This window comes from Buteo buteo, chromosome 17 (genome assembly GCF_964188355.1).
Source record: "Buteo buteo chromosome 17, bButBut1.hap1.1, whole genome shotgun sequence".
In the NCBI taxonomy this organism is placed as follows: domain Eukaryota; kingdom Metazoa; phylum Chordata; class Aves; order Accipitriformes; family Accipitridae; genus Buteo; species Buteo buteo.
This window is the reverse complement of record NC_134187.1, coordinates 23,065,300-23,074,477: the sequence shown is the minus strand read 5'-3', so window position 1 is coordinate 23,074,477 and position 9,178 is coordinate 23,065,300.

Genomic DNA, 9,178 nt, shown 5'->3' with positions numbered 1-9,178 from the left:
CCTGCCAGAAGTAACTCTTCTCTCTTGACATCAGGAACTAATCTTCCTGCTGTTTCGTGTTACTTTAAATGCTGTATATTTCAAGATGACACTGAAATTAGACAACTGATACAGGTCTTGGGAAATTATTTTCACTTTTAAAATCCCCATTGTTCTATTCCTCTGTGGAGGATCATCTCTGCTTGAGGTACCTGACTTCTGTTCACACTGATAAGAGTTATGTGGCTGTGGCAGCAGTGTAATATTGGAGATCATTTGAGATCATTCTGACTCATGCTTTTTGAATATATGATGATTTTAAGCACTACTGGATTTGCTTAGCTCCTCTTCAGGTTTAACAGCCACATCACATAGCAGTCTGTGTGTACACAGAGGTGTCCGAGCTACAGTTTCTGGAGATGAATGAAAATCAGTGGTGGGTAGGAAGTAGCATATTGTGCGTTTATGGGCCATACTTGCCCCTGTGGCTGGAGCCAGCAAAAGACCTATACAAAATCCAAGCTCCATGGAGGTCCTAGCCCAAGAAGTCAGGTAGTGCTTGGCTGTTGTAAACTTTATCATTTGCCCTCACTGAACATTGCCAGAAGCAGATTGGGTAAAATTACTTCAGTTCTGCTTTTTAATTTGCGCAGTGATTCCCTAACTTTGTAAGCCTAAGTCTACTGTCCTCCCTCCAAGTTTCTTTCTAGTCCCCATGCACCTTTGTCATCAAACACAAGGTTTGTTTCACAAACAAGTGAAAACAGATATAAAGGAGAGTTGCTGACGTCTTAGCACAACTTTTGCAAAATACTGCTGCTCTGTGGATCATAGGCTGGGAAACGTCCCATGGAGAATAAGGCTGCTCATCAACTAGTCTTTCAGTTTTCAGCAGAACTGGAGATGATGCTAAAAACTGGGACATGCATTGTAGAAATCATCTCAGTTCTAGTTGTTTGGTTTCCCTACTTAACTTGAGTTCCTTCAGGCTCCATTTATAATTAATGTACAGGAATAACCATGTCTGGAGGGCAATTTTTCTCACCTATCTTAGACATCTTATCTTAGGATGAGGTGAATCATCCTTTGGTATTCCTTGATTCTCTCCATTAGCTGTAAAGTCAGACTGGTACAGCTGTAGACAATTTTTAACCACCTAAATTACATGAGACAAATCATTGTCCCAGTATAGAAAAGCCCCTGTCCTGAAGAAATCAGGTATCGCACAGCTTACGTGATACATAATTTGGTGCCTGTCATGCATTTCTGTAGCCCAGCCAACATGGCAAATATTCACAGGGACTGATTGCTTCTAACTGCTGCTACTGGCCATCAGGACTGGCCGAGATACCTGTGTTCTGCAAGGGACAATTAGTCTACAGCAACAATAGTAGAGTGGTGAGCACAGTGAGGTGAGTAAAGGCAGGGAGGGAAGTGTTTACTCTGCTCTGGCCTCGAAACCTTAGCTAGTTCCTGCCCGGTCACATACAGTGGACTTCCTTCTGGACATATAGCCCATCTTCTCTGTCTCTCACATACCAGCAAGAGGGCTCAATAATAAAAAGGGAATGCAGTTTGGAACAAAAGGATTTTATCAAATGTTTCTCCTGTAAAAAGAAAAAAAAAAACAGATGAAGAAATAGGAAGGTTTCTTCATCTTGTACACCTTTCTGTCTGTTTAAGCCACATCAGGCGAAACGGAAGATTTTCAATTTTTTCTTCCTAGAAGGCATCAGCCTATGATGTCTCTAGTGCAGAAATGGTCAATAGAGCTGAATGCCATTCTCATGACAGGGTCACCAAATGGCATCCTGATCCAGAGAGATGTACCTCTGCTGAGAGCTTATCTGGGCCCTACTCTTCCTGGAAGAGGTACTGCATTTCTTTCCTTTCTCCCCCTGGCTGCAGTAGCAGCTGCAGGGCTGCGATTCCCAGCTCTGAGGCTGTCGCGCAGGACTGGGCTGCCCCGGTAGCTGGAGAAAACGCACTGTTCCTCAGTACAACTAGCCAGCAGACCACATAAAAAATGAATCGGCCTGGTCTCAGGGGGGTTGATTCTTGGCTAGTGAAGCTACAGAATTCCTCATTTGAGGAGGTTAGGAATAATTTAACAAAATTGTTATTTCACCCAGATGAAATACTCAACCTGGACCAAGAGGCTTTAAACCTTCCTAGATAATGGGCTCAGAATGTAGCTCACCCAGGCGTACGCAGGCTAGCTTTTACAAGTAAGCAAGGTAGAATCCTGCAGATAGGTAGTGTACCCATGGCAGCATGGAGCTGAGCACAGGTCCATGCTCAATTATTTACCCAACTAATTAGGTGGGCTTTCCAGCCTTCGCTTTCTGAGTCCATTACATTGCAGGCTCATCTCCAGCACACTAGGTAGGACTGGTATACCTACAGAGTCTAGACTTGGTACCAGTGTGTATGCAGATGCAAAGCTGTTAGTAGGCTATTCTTTTGTCTTTTAGATTGGCACAAGGACATCTTGGAAGAATAAACTTTGCAGCATCAAAATTCTGGAACTGGCATAGGTGAAGCTTGGTAGTATTCCTCCTGTGCGCACCGGAGTATCAGGTACATAGTGGCAGTAGCTGATGTCCGTGGTCCCTGCAGTACTCAGAGATCTGGTTCATGGCCAGAAGCCAAAACGTAAAAACAAAACAAACCAAACGGAAAAGAAAATCTGACTCCTTTTGCACGTTCTGTGTTTGACAGTTGAACACTCCTGTGTGAAATGCTTCTTGGTATTATAACACAATGGCCTCAAGGATTGGTTTGATGCTATTGCTGGCCCAGACAAAATGCTTATTGTATTTCTGCTGAGCAGCCAAAGATACCTAAAATACATTTTATACATTTGGAGTACAAAAACCATACATGCTGTAGGCACATTACACAGGATGCATTGTATACATCTGATGCTGACCCAAGCTGATTTGCCTTCGTGTACTAGTTTTCACACATCCCTGTAATACACCCAAATAGTAGAATTGAAAGGAACGGCTGATTGCATCTGGAGGGTTATCAGCTTGTGGCAGATAGAGTGGTAGTAATCATAAGGAAAAATAGATTATAAAGATTTCTTCAGTGTTCAGTTGCATACTTCTATGCACTGGAGACAGATCAATATTATTTTTAAGAAAAAAAAAACAACAAACAGCATAACAAAAGAGACTGTATTAGTGCAGAGTTTTATCACCCAAAACAATGCTCTGAACAGGTAGAACAGCTTTTAATGAGGTTGAAAGCATTTTATAAGGTTAAAAGATGGGGAACACACAGCATTTACTTAGATGAACAATTGAGAAAATGTGCACATCCTCTCCTCATTTGCTAAAAAGATAATAAAAACCCAAAGAATTTGAAAAAGCAAATGAAAGCCTACCCTTGCTCTTTACAGTGCTCTGAGATTATCCAGTCAACATTTCTTCCCAGCCATAATCGGCCATGGATTGTCCCACCACCTGTCTCGTCAAAATGCATCTATAACTATGGCTCGCGAGCAAAATACCTCGTGATCAGTACATTTCTCCCAAAATACTGGTCTATCAGTGAAATGTCATCACGTATATGTATAGGCTATAACCAGCTTTGCTTGCCTGAACAGTAAGGTTCGTGCTGGGAAGGGACGGGCACAGGCATCCCACCTGATACAGCCTCAGGATGTGTGTCAGTAACGTTTAAAGCGCTCTGGAGTTCAGCAGTGTAGATGCAGCTTAAGTTAACTGATGGTGCCAGTTGCTTGTGATCGGGATTAAGAGCCTCACAGACTGCTCTGAGCAACATTGCAGAAAAGTTATTGCACTTAAAAATCTTGGCTGAACTAGGGGTAATCCTCCTCACTAATACACGTGGTCTGTGCTACCCAACCCTCCAGAAAAAAAAATCTCTTTAGAAAGGCAACATTAAGACATGTTAGATCTCTTTAGAAAGGGAACATGTGTAGTCTGACAGGCATGTTCTGCAACTTGAAATGCACACAGAAAGAACCAACCACAAAGGCCCACAGGAAACAACTTTTACAATTTGCTTTGGAAGGCGTGAGTTAATGTGGTTTTTGTGCCAATATTCAAGGTGACCCTGGTGCTCAAGGTGAAACCCACAGAATTTCTCTCCAGTGTGGAATAATAGAAAGCAAAAATAAAAATTCTGTAACTCTGTAGCTAAAGTGGTATCTGGTTTCTTTAAAACCTTTCTTGTTATCTGCATTTGGGCATGTAAATATACAGATTTCAGTGGAAATTAAGTACTTTGGTGCTTGAGAAAATTCTGCTGGAGGCTCACTCACCTGAATCTTTTGATGTCACAATAACTCCTTAAATCAGACTTCCAGTGAATTCTTACAATGATTTCATCTCCCCTGAGGTGTGTCATTTTAATCCTAGGTGTTCTGGCTCATCTTCCAGGTTGGGACACACATTAATGGTAACTGTGATTATCCCCGGAGTATAACAACATGCACAACAGGAGAACTTGCAGTTCTGCTGTCAAGGCCTGTTCTGCTGGAGGAAAAAAAAAAAAATTCCCTTTGAACACCTTTGAAGGTCATGCTGTGAAAGACTAACTGCCTTCATAGTGTGGTTTATGGAGCTTGGCCAAAGCACTTGAAGTGCTTTTGGTCATACCTTGACATTGTTGCATTTCAAATGGAGTAACACAGTAAATCTTCATTTGCCTAGGAAATTTTCAGATCCTTTCATCTGAAGCTGTTTCAGTGTTGCTATTTGGATTCTTTGTTTTAGGAGGCGAAGAGTGTTACTGGCAGTTTGGTAGCTGGGCATGCCTTTAAGGATAGTGCTATGATCAAGTAAGCGCAAGTATGAGGCAGCAGCAAATCAACTAATTCTGAAAAATCTTGAGCTAGATTTCTCAAATCAAAGAGCAGATAGATCTAGCAGCGTGCATGCTGCATTTGTAAGGAGATGGGATGTAGATTCTACACACAGCTACAAAACCCCGAAATTGGAAAGGTGAAGGAAATAAACCAGAATTTTGAGCTGTGGCGTAGTGCAAGCAGCTGTTGAACCATCAGACTAACAATGAGACTCCTCATACCGACCCCTGGTAGCTGTATGGCAGGGGTCAAGTCTCCGCTAGTACATATTTCTGTCTCCTGACTGTAGGACACTAGTCTCAAGTTCTAGACTGCTAGGCTACCATCCCACATGAAGTAGGTTGTATGGACACGTTAGGCTACACCTGTATCAAGAAACCAGAGGCAGAGAGACTCTTCTGCAAGTAGCACCACACCATTTACATCCTCGGAGTTAATCCGTCCCCAAAATATCCCAGATAAGTGGCCTTGTCAATGCTGTCTGACGGGAGCAGCCCAGGCCAGGCTCACTCCCAGAGAGCCAGCTACTAACTGTGACCACGGGTCAGTGCTCGAGTTGCTGCCCCAGCCCTGGCCGGTTTACTAGCACAGGCAGTTTCAGCAACCGCACGTACAGAACGCCTGCAAGGAGGCGGCAGTTCGAAGGGCTGATCGTGGGCTTAGAAAGCAGCAATGGCTTTAATCTGTGTGCTTGCACAGACTCATCACATGCAGCTTCAAGTCAGGCAAATGCTTTTCAGCTCCACTTCTTCCTAGCTACGGATGATACTAATCTGCCTTCTTAACAGGACTATTACTATGTGAAGTATTATTACTGTGAAGATACATAAAGCTATCTAAAAATCCTGTATCAACTCCATGGTATCACTCATTGCAATAGATTAACTCTTATAGAACCCTCCATTATAGTCGCACCTTTCAAACCACAGATTTTTTCTCACCCACAAATGTATTTTACAAAAACTAATTCATCTTCACACGGTCAGAAAATTAAATAGGACAGAAAAGAGAGAAACAGTGAAGTTTAAGCACCTAACCACAGTTCAGGAAACCCTTCCCAATATTCAGTCCTCTCTCAAAGGGACAGTAAGCAAATTTTAGCCCTCAGCCTCCCACCCATAAATAACAAGTTGTAAATTCCCATTGGGACAGAACCTGTTTTCAGGTGTGCGAATGTACAGTATCCTGCTCTCATGCAATTTGATGTTTTTCAGAGGTGTGGTATAAATATATATATAAAAGAGGTATGGTATAAAAACAGGAGCAAAAAGGCAGGCTTTACGAGCAACCAAGCAGCTCTCAATAACTCTTATTGTTTATTTATAATAGTGCAGGTACGCACAAAAAGGCTATTGCCAAGTCTGATGAATACAAGTCTCAGTATTTAAACACAATCATGGGATTCGGTATATATCCTTTAGGGCAGATTAATTAGAATGAATCGCCAGTTAGCAACTGAAAATTAATTTCATCTGTTAATGCTTTTGCTCTGCAATACTCATTTTGAATATTAATGCCTCTCATTTTTATGCATCATGCATGCTGCCCCAGTGCTGATGCATACTCCATGTAGACAGCATAGTAGAAATTCTACTGCTTAGACACTGGGTCCATTGATACAGGGGTCAAACTCATTGTAAGAGACTGCATCACTTTCAGAAATTGCATTTGCTGGTGTTAAATTGTAGAAACTATAGAAATAAATTAAAAAAAAATATATATCTTTGCTGTCCTAATCACATATGCTATTCTCCCTTTCATGAGTCCATTAATACATATATTATTAATGCATGCCACAAATTCCAGCCTTCTAGTTAGAATGACGACCCAAGAAATGTACTTCTGAAGTTAATTTTATCACATTTTTTATTAAACATTTTTCTCAGTTTATACTTTGAACATAAATACACAAGTTTTATGGCTCATGTTATAAAAGACACTACTATGTGTTAGAAAACATATATAGAATATATCGTAGTGGTTACACTTGCTCCCCTCTTTTCCTAATATTTTCCATAACTTCTATTAATCTAGAAAAGCAGTATCAGAAAGCAAAATCCAGCCTACCTATCAGCATAGTCTACAACAGCTGTAGAGACTATTTGCCAGCTCTAAGAGAAACTTTGGTTCCTGCCCATTTTCATAGTAAGGTAATACCAGTTAGCTGCATATCAGAAAACAAACATCGCACCTTGTGCTCAGTTAGTTACTAAAAATGTAGTTCATGACAATGTGTACTTTTGCAGACAGACATACAGCTTCTTTTTTGCTTTACAGCTTAGTAAGATAAATAGATATGTATTTTCAAAATAGTGTAATGTAAATGAGGGACCCAGTTCTGTTCTTACTGAAGTCACTGGCGAGAGTCTGATGTACTTTCAGAAGAGCAGGTTTGTACTTTGTTTCTACTGTTTTATTGCTAAAACTGAAGGATGTTACATTTCAGCTGGAAGATAGGATGAATTTCACTTTAAAAGTCTCATGCATTACTGCTAGCAGATCCTGTAATAAGGCCATGCATGGATTTCCAGCTGAATGTGTGGTGGACTCTGCTTACTGCTCCTACTGATAAAGATCCACGAGAGTGGAGATGATCCTCCAGTCCCAAAGGCACAGATGTGGAATCCCACACCGAAGGAGCATGCAGAATAAAACCTGTGGTCTTTTTACTGCAGTGTAGCAAAGGGATACTAGATTATATATGCTTTATACACAGAAGAATCTTTTAACTTGTTTTTCAATATACATACATTAAACTGTACAATGTAGTACTTCCACACAGTGGGCAAACAGCAGCTCCCAGGGCCACAGCTATGGAAGAGTGTAGAAAATGCAACTGGCCTTCATCCCTCAAGCCAAGCAAGCCCAGGCAGTAGGCCAGGGAGAAGAGGAAAGTTTGGGAAAATGCTGCCAGCTGCCTGGCTTAGAGGCACTCTGCCTTTTTTTTTTTTTTTTTTTCCCCACCAGGACTGATGCCAACACTTAAGCCCATGCCGATGCTGACAGCACCCAACTGAAGTTGCAAGATACACAGCGGAAGACACAGAATAAAAGCACAAAATGGTAATGAAGACCCTAAACCTACAATCCCATCTGTAACAAGTGTCCTTCGTGACTCATTGAAGTCCGTGCTATTCTGGCTCAAGAATCCCGTTCTGATCAGGATGCAGGCAAAACCTCTGAAAAGAAATTGGGGTGCGTATCTGATTTTTGAAATGTCTATTTTGGTGCTGCCTCACAGGCAAAGACTGACCGCACTGGCATTCCCTCTGTCCCATGTACTTGGTGGCAGGGAAGACCTGACGTTACTCCAGTGCTCTGTCAAACTTGGTAAGTCAGCCCACCCACCGATTTTGGGGTCACCTTGATAGAGGTTTGCTTTTTAGAGCAGACAGACTGAAAATTTAAGAGATACATAAATCTGCTGCAAAATAAAGACAATAAATTTCAGCAACATTAAAAAAACTCCACCAACCTACCACTATTTTGAAAAAAAACCCATTATCTTATATCGAACAAAGTAATTCAGTCCCTAGTACAGTTTACCTTGAAATGCCAAGTGCTGGGAAACACTGTAATTATGGTTGATGTCGATTTAAACTAGGCAGATTGAAACAAACCATGGTGGAATCAAGGAGTTTGCATTAGAAGTAGCAGAAATAATTTCAGGGCAAACCACCCCCTTACTGGGATGGTAATAATAGCACCAAAGTAGCCAGAAGTTTTACTTGATTCTAGTCAATGCATACATCTGACAAACCTCCTGCTTCAGATATATTTAATTTGCATTTTACTGAACTGATGGACAGTATTAGAGTTCTTAACATATTCAACTGAAACTTAATCACCCTAATTTCTCTGTATCTTTCAGTCTATTGACAAGGGAAAAGGATGTTCCCAGTGACTCCATTCAACATGTTATCTGTATTAAACATATTTTGACTGAAGGATGTGTCTCATCACCATTTTTGGCAATATCCTTCTGAGCTGAAGGCTCTGGTCTTATATTACACATGCAGAGACTAGCACATAAAGCAATTTCAGTAGGAATCCCAAATTCAAAGTTTCCTTTGGAAATACATCGATTCATTAAGAAACGATGATTAGGTCTCTATTTAGAATTCAGCCCTCTAACACCACCAAAGCAACTGCTTACCTGAGTGAATGAAGCCATGCACACTATTTTCACAATATCCATTTACATGACCATGCTTTCCTGAAACTCTGCGTGAAAAGAGGTGACTACCACTCCGATATGACCATATCTCTGCTGTTGTGCTGTGACATTATTTGATAGGTGTTTGCCTGAGGCCACAGCACAAATCAACTGGTGTAGGACCTACACCCACAGTGATTACC